Source organism: Lutjanus erythropterus, chromosome 11, assembly GCF_056507025.1.
Source record: "Lutjanus erythropterus isolate fLutEry1 chromosome 11, fLutEry1.hap2, whole genome shotgun sequence".
Taxonomy (NCBI): domain Eukaryota; kingdom Metazoa; phylum Chordata; class Actinopteri; order Lutjaniformes; family Lutjanidae; genus Lutjanus; species Lutjanus erythropterus.
In genome coordinates, this window is record NC_139327.1 from 23,083,123 (window position 1) to 23,097,214 (window position 14,092).

General features: G+C 38.3%; 1 pseudogene across 1 annotated transcript; it reads left to right on the forward strand.

The window, feature by feature from the left end:
- LOC146319092 (apoptosis-inducing factor 3-like) lies at positions 1-12,575 on the forward strand (annotated as a pseudogene). The gene is made up of 19 exons (XR_014771588.1): positions 1-269; positions 539-629; positions 2,219-2,328; positions 2,506-2,615; positions 2,699-2,743; positions 4,013-4,094; positions 5,235-5,347; positions 5,459-5,545; positions 5,752-5,843; positions 7,088-7,218; positions 8,772-8,887; positions 8,991-9,062; positions 9,210-9,273; positions 9,744-9,820; positions 10,512-10,629; positions 11,654-11,752; positions 11,876-11,951; positions 12,056-12,160; positions 12,386-12,575. The product of XR_014771588.1 is annotated as an apoptosis-inducing factor 3-like (transcript).
- Positions 12,576-14,092: the final 1,517 nt, after the last annotated feature.

The window sequence follows — 14,092 nt, forward strand, 5'->3', positions numbered from 1 at the left end:
TTCGGCTGATTTTGTCTCGTTATCAAACCCAAATTGTGCACTTTTCACAGGACAGAGTCCGGGATCAAGGGATGAGGGTTGGGGATGGACCGGTTGCCGTGGAAACGGACTCCTATCCCATCATCGAGCTGATGAGCAGAAAACAAACTGTGGGCGCAGAAAAACTTCTTTCAGCGGAGCATCTGAGTGACTGTTAATGTTTCTGGAGGAGCTCTGTGTGTATTTGTGGTGTTATAATTGAATCAGAGACATGTCTGGGACCAAACCACGTGAGTAACCCGTTTACATTTTTACAGTTTGAACAACAGATCAGTTCGATAGTTAGCAGAAGTCAGATTATCCATCTCTGACAGCAGCTTAGGTGCCTCTGAGCGTTTTCTGAGTGCAAATCTGAATCATTAATTAAATTACATCCGTAATAATTGATGTAGTTTGTTTAACTACTTTAATTTTTGTGCATGCATTCGTGTGTGTATGTGTGTGTGTGTATGTGTGTGTGTGTGTGTGTGTGTGTGTGTGCTTGTGTGCATGCGTGCAGCCCGTCAGGAGTATCCGGACTCTGATCCAGAGGACACATCAGGGGAGCTGACAGAGGTGGTGTGTCTGGAGTCAGACCTGCAGGATGGACAGTAAGGAGGGGGGGTGTTCACAACCTGCTGCTGCTGCTGCACAACCTGCTGTTATATATTATCAGGACTTATTACTGATATCTTAACCAATAAATGAAGATAACCAGACTGTTTCCAAGCATGTATCCAGGTTTGGGGAGTAACGGACTACATGTAACCAGATTACATAATCTGAATACCAAAAAAGTAACTGTAATACATTACAGATACATACATTACAATTTTAAAATAAATAACGATATACTACCATGCACAGTGGCCTCTAGTGAAAAAAATGTTTCACTGGGTAAAAGCTTTCTTTCAATCAATCAGTTAATCAATCAATCAACCAACCAATCAATCAATCAATCAATCAGCTGCACACAACAAAGGAAGGAACAGCTGGACAAGCGACAATTGATGTATTGCTAATCAACTATTAAATTAATCTGCATCTATTTTGATAATCGATTAATCATTTTGAATAATTTTCTAATTTAAAAAAACAACATTTTCAGATTTCAGTTTCTTAAACGTGAATATTTCCTGATTTCCTGACTCATCTCTGTGGGTAACATGAATATTCTTCTGACACTTTCTGACATTTCATGGACGAAATAACTAATTGATTAATGGAGAAAAACTGCACAAGTTATTGACTAGTATATTGTTCTTTATTTTATAATTCTTATATACTAATAATCTCCATTTTTACTAAATGTATCTGTAACCTGATCACATCATTTTTATCTGTAACTGTAATGGAATACAGTTACCTTTTTTGTATCCAGATTACATAATCCAGTTCAATGTAATCTGTTACTCCGCAAGCCTGTTAATACCAAATTACAAATTATGTATGAGAAAAAAACTGATATCCAATACACAAATTAATATAAACTAAACAACCAGAGATTACTCCTGTCCTGACATCAAGAGACAACAACAATATTTTCTTAGACTTTCTGAGTTATTGTTCCAACTCAAGTTTAAGGTTTAGTTCTTTGGTCCACAAACTACTGCCGGAGTTTCACAAGAAAAAAGTTGTAGAACCTCCCGGACAATGGAAGTAAATGGTAACCAGTCTTCAAATGGAAAAAACAATAATAATAATAAAAAAGTAAACATGAAATGCCTCCATACGGCTCGTCTGGTGTAATCCAACTTTCCTAAATCGCGTGTGCACACCGTCACACCACACACACCCAGTTCAGACGTGAGTGTGACTCCTAGCTGAGGATCTACAGTGAAGATTTAGGATATAAACATGATGTAAATTACATCTTTCAAGTCAGCTTGGCAAGTCTTGGCAACACTCTTTTCCTGTGAAACTCCAGCAGTGTTTTATGGACTAAAAAACTTAACCTAACCTTAAACTGGCATGAGGATGAGTCGATAATGACTGAATTTTCATTTTTGGGTGTAAATAAGTATAAATATACAAAGCAAAGGCCACAGGTACATATTCCATATGTTTAAGTACAACTTGTTTAATGATATAAAAGTCCATTAAAAAATTCCATTTAGGTGTAAATCTTATTGCAGTATCTGTATATCTCTCTCTCTCTTTGTGTGTGTGTGTGTGTGTGTGTGTGTGTGTGTTACCTCAGGATGTTGGAGGTTGAAGTGGGACATCACAGCGTGCTGTTGACACGCAGCGAGGGCCAATACAGTGCCATCGGTAACCAGTGTACACACTACGGCGCTCCACTCAGTAAAGGTAAAGAGACACAAGGTGTAAGTTCATGAACACATTTTTATCTGTCACATAAAGTTTATCCACCATATTGTTTTAGTAGTAATAGTTTTTTTTCTTAAATTACAGCTACATTTCTTAACAGTAACACAGAGTAAATAAACGATGTGTGTGTGTGTGTGTGTGTGTGTGTGTGTTCAGGGGTTATTAGGGGCACCACAGTACGCTGCCCGTGGCACGGCAGCTGTTTCAACGCCCATACGGGAGATCTGGAGGAGTACCCCGGTATGGACTGTTTACCCCGCCACCAGGTACAAACCAGACACACAGACGGATATTTACCTTATGAGGACACTTGCTTGTCATTTCAATTTTGTCTTTTTCTCTTTTGAAGGTCAAAATTCAGAACAGCAAAGTGTACGTGTCTATAAACAAAAAGGTCAGTACTTTAAATTTTCTTTTTCAGTTGACGTCACTTTGCGCTTCCTGTCTCATCACATTAATATACATTTACTGTGTTCAGTGTGGAAATAAGAGCACATGGTATGCTGGTTTGTGAGGGCTAATGTTTTTGTATTTTTTGTTTCTGTTCAATAGTTTTGACGGTATTATTGCACTTAAAGTGGTTCAAAGATAAAATGCTCTTCTAAAACATTTCAGATCATTACCTGCTATTAATATCCCCCTCTGAAACTGTGGTGGCTTAACAACTATTTTCCAGTAAAAAAGAAAACTCTTGTATGGGCTTTAGTCTTTAAAATGATAGTAAAAGATGTTCAGGTTTATCTAGTGTAGCTATGCTGTGATTTTAACAAGTGGAGGATTAAAAAACATGCAGGAAATACAAACTTTTTAAAAGGAGACATTTTGACTTGTCATAGATGGAAAGCACAGTGTTACCTATAACATAAATGAAGGATCTTGTTCTTTTCAAGGCCACATGAGCAATATCACGACACTGAAACAGAAGCAGCTAAATGGAATTCAGCCAGTACTCATTTTTACCTTTCTTACTGTGACATGTTAAATTGTCTCCTGTGAAAAAGATTTATAATAATGGTGAAGACGTAAGTTGTCCCACAGAAGCCACAAATTGAAGAGTTCAAAGAGCTGTCAGTGATACAGTATATCAATAATATATTGATCCCGTGATATCAGACTAGATATCATGTCAGATTCTGGATATCGTTATATGGTGATATGACATAAAGTACAAAAAATTCCAAGCAGTGTATCGGCCAATTATCTTTATTTATACATATGAAATTCAAAATGACATCAGGGCACTGAAACAGTAAACTTTAACAGATATTTGTAATAACTAGAAATGACTATAAATAAAAACAACACAAACAGAACAACTTGGATTAAGAAAAAGGATCTGAATTTTCGCTTGATGTAATTTTCTAACCTAGACCTTTTTCACAGCAGCCATACTGATATGAAATAGTCAGCTAAACACAGATGTTACCGATGATACTAATTAGGTTGTGTTCCATTTAGTGTATCAGAGCCTTTCCAGTGAGCCAACATCCACAATAGCAGCACCCTGACTCTGTTTGACCAGAATGGAACGTGGCTTTAATTATTGGTAACATCTGTGTTTACCCTGCTATGCATCAGTATGGCTGCTATATTTGGGATACATTGTTTTTTAATTCTGCTTACTGATGAGTTTGTATGATGGTGTGTTTTATCCACACTTCAGACTCTCAGGCAGGAAAAAAGAATGAAAAAAATGGGAGGTGCAGTACCAGGAGTAAATCATACCATTCTGCTGCTGGGAGGAGGTGAGTGTGGACCGCTCTGTACAGTACGTCTTTGTGTGTCCATGTCTGTGTGTGGCGCTGCCATTTAAAGCTGAAACTTTTTCATGGCAACAATACTGTTATGAGATAGTAGGGTGAACTGATACTAATACTGGTCCAAGCAGCGCCCTGACTTCAGATAAGCTCTGGTCCTTGAAACAGTCCTGTTCAAAATCCTGGAACCTTGGTTCTATCTAGTGAACCAGCCTGCATTTCCACCAGTTTTGAGTGGAATCATTGTAATCAAGGATGTCATCAACAGAGGGCACTGCACGGTGCACAACAACATGTAGAATCTGATACGTCCACTTTGGTTCTGTTAGATTCTGGTGCAGAAAGAGAGTAGTTCCTACATGAAACCGCTCACAACAAGATCTGAGCTTATTTTGAAGAACTGGGTTATTATCTTTGGAAAGAGACACTGGTTTTTGAATTTTTCAGATGTATTTTTTGGTGCTTTGAACACCACAGACCAAGTATCATCTAGTTCCATTGTATTGGAGAGTAGGCAGCAGTATCTCCAAAACTCTACAACTTGCACCGAATAAATCTGAATGGATACGTAGCGCTACAGGCCAGGGGAAAAATATACAGTATATTTTCGATTTTTGGGTGAACTGTCCCTTTAATGTTTGTTGCTGTCATGCTGTCATTGCTGCATTTACTCTTGAGAACTGAGCAGAACTACAATATTATTTTTATGGCATGTTTACCAGCTTTGCAGTTACTTTTAAAGTGTAGATAGGTTTGGTTGTACCTCTCTATTAATATTATTGATTATACAAATTTGTATAAATAACTAAAATCTGAACTACAAACTGGACTAAAACTAGAAAATAGAACCATACACCGACTCTAAATATGTACAATGATGGTGCCCGGTAATTGTCTTGTGTTGATACAGAGAGTTGCTTCATTGGAACTATGTAGCTGAGTAGCAGGACTACACAGTAAATCAAATATAAGGATGGATTTAAATGGATAACTACACTATAATGAAGGTAACGGCATGTGTGAGTTTGTCCTACAGTGATATGTTTTCCCACTGTGTGTGTGTGTGTGTGTGTGTGTGTGTGTGTGTGTGCGTGCGTGTGTGTGTGTGTTCACTCTCTGTAAGCGCAGGAGCTGCGTCGTTGATCTGCGCTGAGGTTCTGCGTCAGGAAAACTTCGGTGGCAGAATCATCATGGCCAGCAGAGACGAACTTTTACCTTACGACAAAACCCGACTCAGCAAGGTATTTCCTGGAGAACACCAACATTTTAGTGAGAGATGTGTGTATGTATATGTTTTTTTAACTGACTCCCAATACTTGGACACAAACACACATCCTGCACCCATGTCGCAGGTAATGAATGTGGAGAGTAGCAGCATTGTGCTGAGGAGGATTGAGTTTTTCCATGAGCACGACATCGAGGTGTGGCTCAGGAAGGAAGTGAGTTGATTTTCTTTCCCCTGTCTCCTCAGTCTTCCTCAAACTATTTCTAACCACATGTTACACTTGATACTTGTGGTGGTGTGAACTGTCTTTTCCCTGATGCACTGTGTTGTCTGTTCCTCCAGACAATAAATAACATGTTCATCTTGTCCTGGGACGGATTCATAATTCTTGAGTTTTAAAGCGTCTCGCTGTGTTTACAGGCGCTGTCAGTGGACACAGACAAGAAGACAGTCACATTTGATGATGGTTCGGTCCAGCGCTATGACCAGCTCCTCATCTCAACAGGCTGCAGGTACACACAAATACACACACAAATACTGTATATATGTGTGTGTGCAAACATTTAATTTGAAACCAGGGTCAGCCCAATAATTTTGTGGACCTACAAAGCCATCTCTCAAATGCACACACCAATAATTATGTTTAATTTAGGAAGAAACTAGCAAACAGAAAATGTACCTGGTAAATATTTGAAAAACAAAAACACAGCACTGTACATTATGACTTTAAGACAAACTTGCAGGTTTTGTGATAGTTGTCAGGCGTCTAAGGACAGAACAAAAAAGGGACTGACAGCTAAGTGAAAAGTCTTTCATTGTGAAGATCTGGCTGCCATAAGTTAGAGTTGAGTTGGGGAGAGTGGTGTCTGTGTTGGAATGCTTAGCAGAAGGTAATCATTTTTTTTCTCATCCAAGGACTACTTATAATATAGAAAAAGAACAATAAACGAGATTAATGTATTAGACCAGTGCTTCAAAAACTTTTTTTTTCCTGGGGACTCACTTTTTAAAAATGGCAAACTGTTGCAACCCAAGTCACAATTAATTCTCAATCAATAAATTCTGGGAAGAGTTCAGTTGTATGTTACATTCCTGACTATTTTTACTATAATATGTGCGTCACACTATATTATCTTGATGATTTATTGAAAACATATACACGTTAAAACTTAAGAAATTAATTTAGTTAACAGACCATTTCATGTTTTTTTCTGTATGAATAAATCTTAAATTTGCTGAATTTCCTCCATCAGTATAATTTACTTGGGGACCCAAATAAAATCTCCAGTGACCTACCTGTGGGTCCAGACCCAGTCTGGGAATGACTGTGTTAGACACTCACAAGAGATGACATGCATGTTCAACAAAAAGCTTTATTTCAGGTTAAATGTGAGTCAAAAGGTAATGTTAGCCTCGAGCAGCAGCTGAATCCATCAAAGGTTATCCGTTAAACTGACTTCCACCATGTAACATGTATTATAAAGGGCAGCAAGCTGGAAGCTGCAGACTGTTTATGCACATTAAAATTAATAATAGTTAAAATTAATAATTAAATGTGTTACCTTAAAGTGTATTCAGCATCATCCTCAGCTCCACAGACAGCCAGGTTTTAAATATTTCATAGTTATATTTCTAAGTAAAACCGCAGCAGATGTGATAACTGTATTTTAGCTTTGCATAAGGAAAGAGGTGATTGTTGCAGCACCACTACACAGTACTGCATTGCTTATAAACAGAGTCATGGCCTGTCCTTTAGAGCAAAGGGTCTGGACGTGCCTGGCATGAAGCTGGACAATGTCAAGATGTTGGAGACACCAGAAGACGCCCGGCAAATCCACGCAGCCTGTCTGGGCTGCAACGTCGTCCTCGTGGGAACCTCTTTTGTTGGTACTGTATTTGCAGCGTGCAAAATATGCGCAGATTTTTACATTTGCCTGGACTGGTGATGTGTAGTAGTAATAACAAACTGCGGACAAAATACATAACAGCATCAAATCAACTGCAATGGTTAATCTGATTGTAAAATGTAGCTACAACATCAGGAGTTTCGATTTTTTCATCAATTTTCCATTTATCATTTGTTTGGAAGCCCAACATCTACAAATAAGTAATCGAATTTGTAAAGAAAAATATTTTTTAAAAGTAAAATATAACGGTTTTTACACTTTTCCTTTAACGTTTTATTTTCTTTTTCAGTTCCAAAAAATGTGGGATGTTGTGTAAAAGATAAATAAAAAACCCACATTCACTGTATAAAGACAAGATATTTGATGTTCAAATTTATCAACTTTATTGTTTTTTGTATTTATACACTCATTCTGAATTTAATGCCTGCAACACATTCCAAAAAGGCTGGGACAGGGGCGTGTTTATTACTGTGTTACATGACCTTTTCATTTAACAACGCTCAGTGTTTGGGAGCTGAGGACACTAAAGATTTGACAGTGAAATTCTTTCTCATTCTTGGTTGATATACGACTTCAGGCGCTCAACAGACCAGCGTCTCTGTTGTTGTATTTTGTGCTTTATGATGCACCACACATTTTCAGTGGTAGACAGGTCTGGACTGCAGGTACCTGAACTCTTTTACAATTAAGTCACGCTGTTGTGACGTGTGAGATATATGACTTTTGCTTTGCATGGTAGAGTCTTAACTTGCATTTGTAGACTTGCAGTGACAAACTGTGTTTACTGAAAATGTTTTTGAGTACTGTTCCGGAGCTGATGTAGTACCCTTCATACAATTCTGTGGGTTTTTAATGGTTTTTAATGCAGTGCTACCTGAGGGGTCAAACGTCACAGGCATTTAATGCTGGTTTTTTCTGCCTCTTTTGTGCAGAGATTTCTCTGGATTCTCTAAATCTTTTAATGGTATTATGGATTGTAGTTGGTGAAATCCTTTCTCTTTGCAGTTTTGTGATGAAAAATGTTGTTCTTAAACTGTTGGACTATTTGCTTTTTTCCACAAAGTGGTGAACCTTGCCTCATCCACGCTTATGAATGACTGAGACTTTCAAAGATGCCCCTTTCAATCAAATCACGATACTGTCACCTGTCACCAATTAACCTGTTTACCTGTCCCCCTAACCAGGGACAAGGACTGCAAATAAGCTTTGGCTAGAAGTCCTATGTACGTTGCATCACTTGCATTTTTTGTTTTGTTCCTAACACACATTTTATTCCATATTTTCCTCATCCACCAATATTCCCCATTTTCATTTTACTTATTATGCTAATGAGATGGGAGCGTATGCGTGTTTACATGAAGCATTATACAGATTTATATTTCTCTCTAGTTATATTGTTGATTTGTCTGATAACTTTTTACTACTTTTTGTCAATTTCGGGGCTCCATACAGTTGTATTTATCTTCTTTTATTGGGTGTTTATTTGAATAATTTCTACTTTCTGACATTCTTTACTGCACCTTTTTTTTTCAGGAATGGAAATCGCATCTTATTTGATAGACAAGGCCTCCAGTATCACAGTGATCGGCAGCAGTGAGCTGCCGTACCAGAACACACTGGGTCGCGAAATTGGCAAATTCACCATGACGGTAAGAAAGAGAGACAGAGAGAGAAACCGTCCTGTATAATGTGTTCACATTACTTCTCTTTTCAGCTCATTTACTTCTGGTTTAAACTCTGTTGTTCCTGCAGATGCTGTCAGAGAAAAATGTGAAATTCTACATGAATGATAATGTGACAGAGGTCAAAGGCGTGGAAGGCAAGGTAACGTGGAAAAATACACCTTTTTTTGTTAGTTTAAATCAAATTCAGACTTAAACATCAGTAAACACTGTCAAATATAGTTTTGAGAAAATATAAACACTTTCAATCATTGCTGTCCTCTGTCTCGTTTGTCCTTTCTTCCTCAAGGTGAAGGAGGTTGTGCTTAAAAGTGGACAAGTTGTTCCAGCAGATGTTTTGATTGTTGGTATTGGTAAGTGCCAGGTTTTTATGATTTCACATTTATACACATCTCCATACAATATCTTTATTCATATAGGCTAATTCCTTTTATTGCTTTTTAATATCTTTATATTATCAGTCAGACTTTTCAATCACTTCATATAAAAACAGTGAAACATGTTATGATGACCTTTGGAGAATGCTTGACAGCTTCTATAGTAAATTAAAGGTATTAGTTAGAAATTCAGTAACTACATTTGATCATACTTGATAATTATAATTATTTTTCAGTTTTACATTCTTTGGAGCACTATATATTATTTTAGGCAGTTTATCCTTCAGTCCAAGTGGACATTTGTGCCAATTTGGGGAAAGTCACACAAAACTTTCACAAGAATGGGACAGGCGTGAGGTCACAGTGACCTTTGAAATCTAATCAGTTCACGCTAAGACACCACAAATCATGTCAACCACTTTTATTCTCTCTCTTTCTTCCACCAGGCATCAAACCTAACTCAGAGTTCCTGCGAGGCAGCAAAATACAGATGGACTCAAAAAACTTTGTCATAGTCGACAAGGTCAGCTGATATTACCTGCCGTTCACCTGATTATCTAGATCAGGGGTGTCAAACATACGGCCTGGGTCATTAACTGTGAATGTTTTTGAGATGGTGTTAATTATTGGTTATTATACAATAGTTTAATTGATCTGACCCACCAGAGATAAAATTGGGCTGTGTGTGACTCCTGAACTAAAGAACTAGAGTTTGACACCCCTGATCTAAAACTCATTCTGTGGCCTTCAGTCTCAGCACACAACATCTATTCTTAAAACTTGTGTTTTGTCAGGATTTACCACCTCCTACCTATCTGGAGTCCCACAGACCCTACTGCTTTATGTGTACAAATAATTTTCTAACATTTTTCTTTTCTTTGGCATTAATAAATTCCAATATTTAGATACATATTGAAGTGGTAAACCTACCCTTTACCACAAACTGGGCAACACATTTCTATAAGAGATAAATGAAACATGTCATCAGTTTAAAATTGTGATAATAAGCAATTCCTGTAAACTTAGAAAAAGTAATTTAAATATCAAGTTGACAAAACAGTGTTAAGTATTTTCTTTGAGGTGTTAAACAGGGCACAAGTTTTCCAGGAGGCCTAAACATAACATTATGGGTGATAAACGTGTGTGTTCTCTCATTAATCAGTACATTTTGCACCATAAATCATCAGTTCTCTGTCTGTATCTCCCTCCTGCAGTACATGCGCACTAATGTCCCTGATGTGTTCTGTGGGGGCGACCTGGCCACCTTCCCCCTGGCGATGGCTAAAAACCAGCTGGTCAACATTGGACACTGGCAGATGGCACAAGCACATGGTAATGTATTCACAATGTAAATGTAGTCACAGTCCTGTAGCTGGTTGCATGAAGAATGACTGGCTTCAATCTGGCTAAGAGCTCTAAAATGATCTGTTGCACAAAGTTGTTTAGTTGTTGACTGTCTCAGGTAGGAATTCTGGGTAAATTAATACTGCTTAACTCTGTTCACTCAAGCAGAAAATGCTCAACAGTTACAGGACATTTTACCCAGGAAAATCAGTTTAGAGTTTAAAGGAGACATACGTAAAATATTTACTTTGCTAACCCGAGCTTTAAGTCTGGGGGGTAGAGAGAAGGGGAAAACAACTGGCTTCAACCATAGATCACAATTCTGTGGCTTCAAGTCACCATTTGGACTGCAGCACTCGTTCTTGAACCCCGGGGATTTACATATTTCTTCTTTGATCGTACAAATAACTTCCATTAGTAAAATAAAAACAGTTTCTGCCCCAGAATCTCAGCAACGTGTAGTGGAGTTGAGATGATGTAAGAACAAAATTAAAACATTAGAACCAATCTAAAATATTTTTGTAAAATCAGCCTCTGACCTCTAAATGAAAAGCAAGATAATATTCAAGTATTCAGCTTTTTATGATCTAATTTATATGATGTCAACAGATATTGTTGATACAGTTATTGGAATTATGTTTTGTTTAGGATTTCAATCAAAACATTTCTGCATACATTACAGGATGCTTGACAAATAATTATCGTAAAAAGTAAGATGATTGTTGGGCTACCAGCGTCTGTGCCACAGTGTGTGACGCTCGATCTGATGTCAGAGATATATGAGACTTTGAAAGTGACTAGTAGTAACATTTTTCCTAGTATGTGGTGCTACATAGAAAAAAAATCTCTAAAAGAGTACATATTAAGAGATACAGCATACTGGTACATACTTTGCATTACCCTCATGCTCTGTTCTTCTTTTAGAAGATTATCTGTTTAATATCTGGTGTTTATGATATCTTACTTGGTTTTATTTCAATTTAAATGTGAATGTTTATTTGTTGTCGTTCAGGGAGGATAGCAGCTCTGAACATGCTGAATAAACAAATTGAACTCACCTCAGTTCCTTTCTACTGGACCGTCCAACTGGGTACAACCATCCGATACGCAGGTGGGCACACAGACACACACCACACACAGTCACATGACTGAGGTGGTCGCAGCATGATCAGGTTGCAGCATCATCAGTTATCAGCATTACACGTAACCCATGTTTTACTCTGGTTGTGTGCAGGTTATGGGGAGGGATACACTGACATTGTAATGAAAGGAAAATTTGAGGACAAGAAGTTCCTGGCCCTGTACATCAAGTAAGTTGAGAAAAAAGCTGCTGTTGTCAACATAAACATCTGCAATCACAAAAAAGTAATTCATATATATATATATACATTTAATTTTATGTTTTTACCTGTAGGAATGATGAGGTCATAGCAGCAGCAAGCTTAAACTATGACCCAGCCGTGTCTGCAGTCGCTGAGAGGCTCGTAACAGGAAAGGTCATCACGAAGAAAGAGGCTGAGTATGAAAAATATACACGGCTCAAAATAATTGATAATGTTGCTCTGTAACTGGTGGACGTGTAACTGCAGCAACTGCTGAGTTCAAAGGCAATCATATGGATGTTTATGTCTGTGACTAGTATTTAATGGCAGCAAATGGGAGCAGCAAACTGCGGCTAACCAGTTGCATCAAATGATGGAAATCCCTGTACAAGCATGTCCTCTGTTTTTGCTGTCTTTGACAGATCAGATGACCTGAGCTGGCTACAGTTGTCCTGATCCATACTTTCCTCCACTTGTCCGCTCAACACATCATTTATACACTGTCGACGTGCGGCCAGAATGTTGTTCCCTGTCTCTCCTCCGCTCTCGCCAAGGACAAAGAGTGTGGAGACGTGGATCGAACTGTTTTATTCAGAGGAGAGACGTCACTGATGGCAGACGTGAAGTCTTTCTTTACAGTGTTGGATTTAAACTGTACATCACACAGTGATGTGAAGGGGGCGCCACCATGCAAACAACAGATACCTCAGATGGATGCAGCTTTAGGGACTTCTTTTTTTAGTCTTAATATTTTCTATTATTTCATTAGATTTTATTTTTTAATTTTATGGCTTTATGTCTCCAGAAGTTATTTCAGTAACAGTCCAGAGACGTCACATTTAAGATGCCTCAGTATGTTCTCTGCTGTTAATATTTAAAAGGCGGTGTACACTGCTTTTTACTTGGATGGGGCTGCTGGAAAAACACAAGTGACCTTAATGGCCACTGCTGTCTGGTCAGTGAGTCGGAGGGGGGGATTAGGAGAACAGAGGGGGAGTGTCCAGCTCTTTGAACCAGAGATGCTGAAATAGGCAACAGCAACAAAACACACCAACAGGGAACAATAGGCCTTCAACAAACAGCACACAAAGGCAGTGTGACAAAAGAAGTGCTGTGTTTTCCTCTCTTTCCCCCTCTGTCTCTCTGCTGGTTCTTTACCTCACACCTCTCTGTCCACCTCCACATTTACTCTCCGCTTCACTCACAGTGCATTTCCTGTCAACAGCAGGCTTCAGTTCACTGTATCCAGGGGCTGCAGACTTTTCAAGGCCAGTACCTGTTATGATATTTTAGGATTGAAGGTGCCAGTGGCTTATATTTTGTACTAATGTTTCATGTAAAAGATTTGAAACTTTATATCTTAATGGCATAGTTTGGATTATTCATAGTGGGCTTGTATGAGGTACTTCATGGTCAGCATATTACATACAGTAATTGTCCGTTGGCACGTTCCCAGTTTGGAGATCATGTATTATAGCTACATAAAAAAATCAATATCAGTTTAGGTGCGTTTAAGTGAATATTTTCACTATTTTACCTTACCATCAGACAGCCTTTTTCAACAGGAAACCACTGCTATATAACCCAAATATTGCGCTCTCTCACTCAACCAGCCTACATTGGCAAAAACATTTTACCACATTTTACCACAGTCTCTTTACCTTGCAGATGACAGGAGTTGCTGGTCTACCACTGCCTCGATCTGTTTGCTTTTTGTTCTAGATATTGTGTGATGTCTGCGTTTTTAAGGGTTAGTTTGGATTCACCAATGTCAAACAATAACACAAACTAACCAACTGATCAAGGCAGTGGTGAAGCACCAACTGGCCTGCTTGCGAGGTAAAATGACTGAGTGTGGGCATTACAAAGAGCAATATTTGGCTTATATAACAGGGTATTCTGTCAGAAAAGGCTGTCTAACAGCAAGGTGAAGTGGAAAAAATATATTCAATATATTCTATAATATACCGTACACTTAAACTGATATCGATGGTTTTAGGTGGCTAAAATATGCATTGTTGCCGACCCTGTTCACAGCAGTGCACTGCTTAGATTTCTACACTGGTGCTCTCCAAACTGGCACATGTTGACTTCCATATACTGTAGTTAATACACTGACGAGGGAGGTA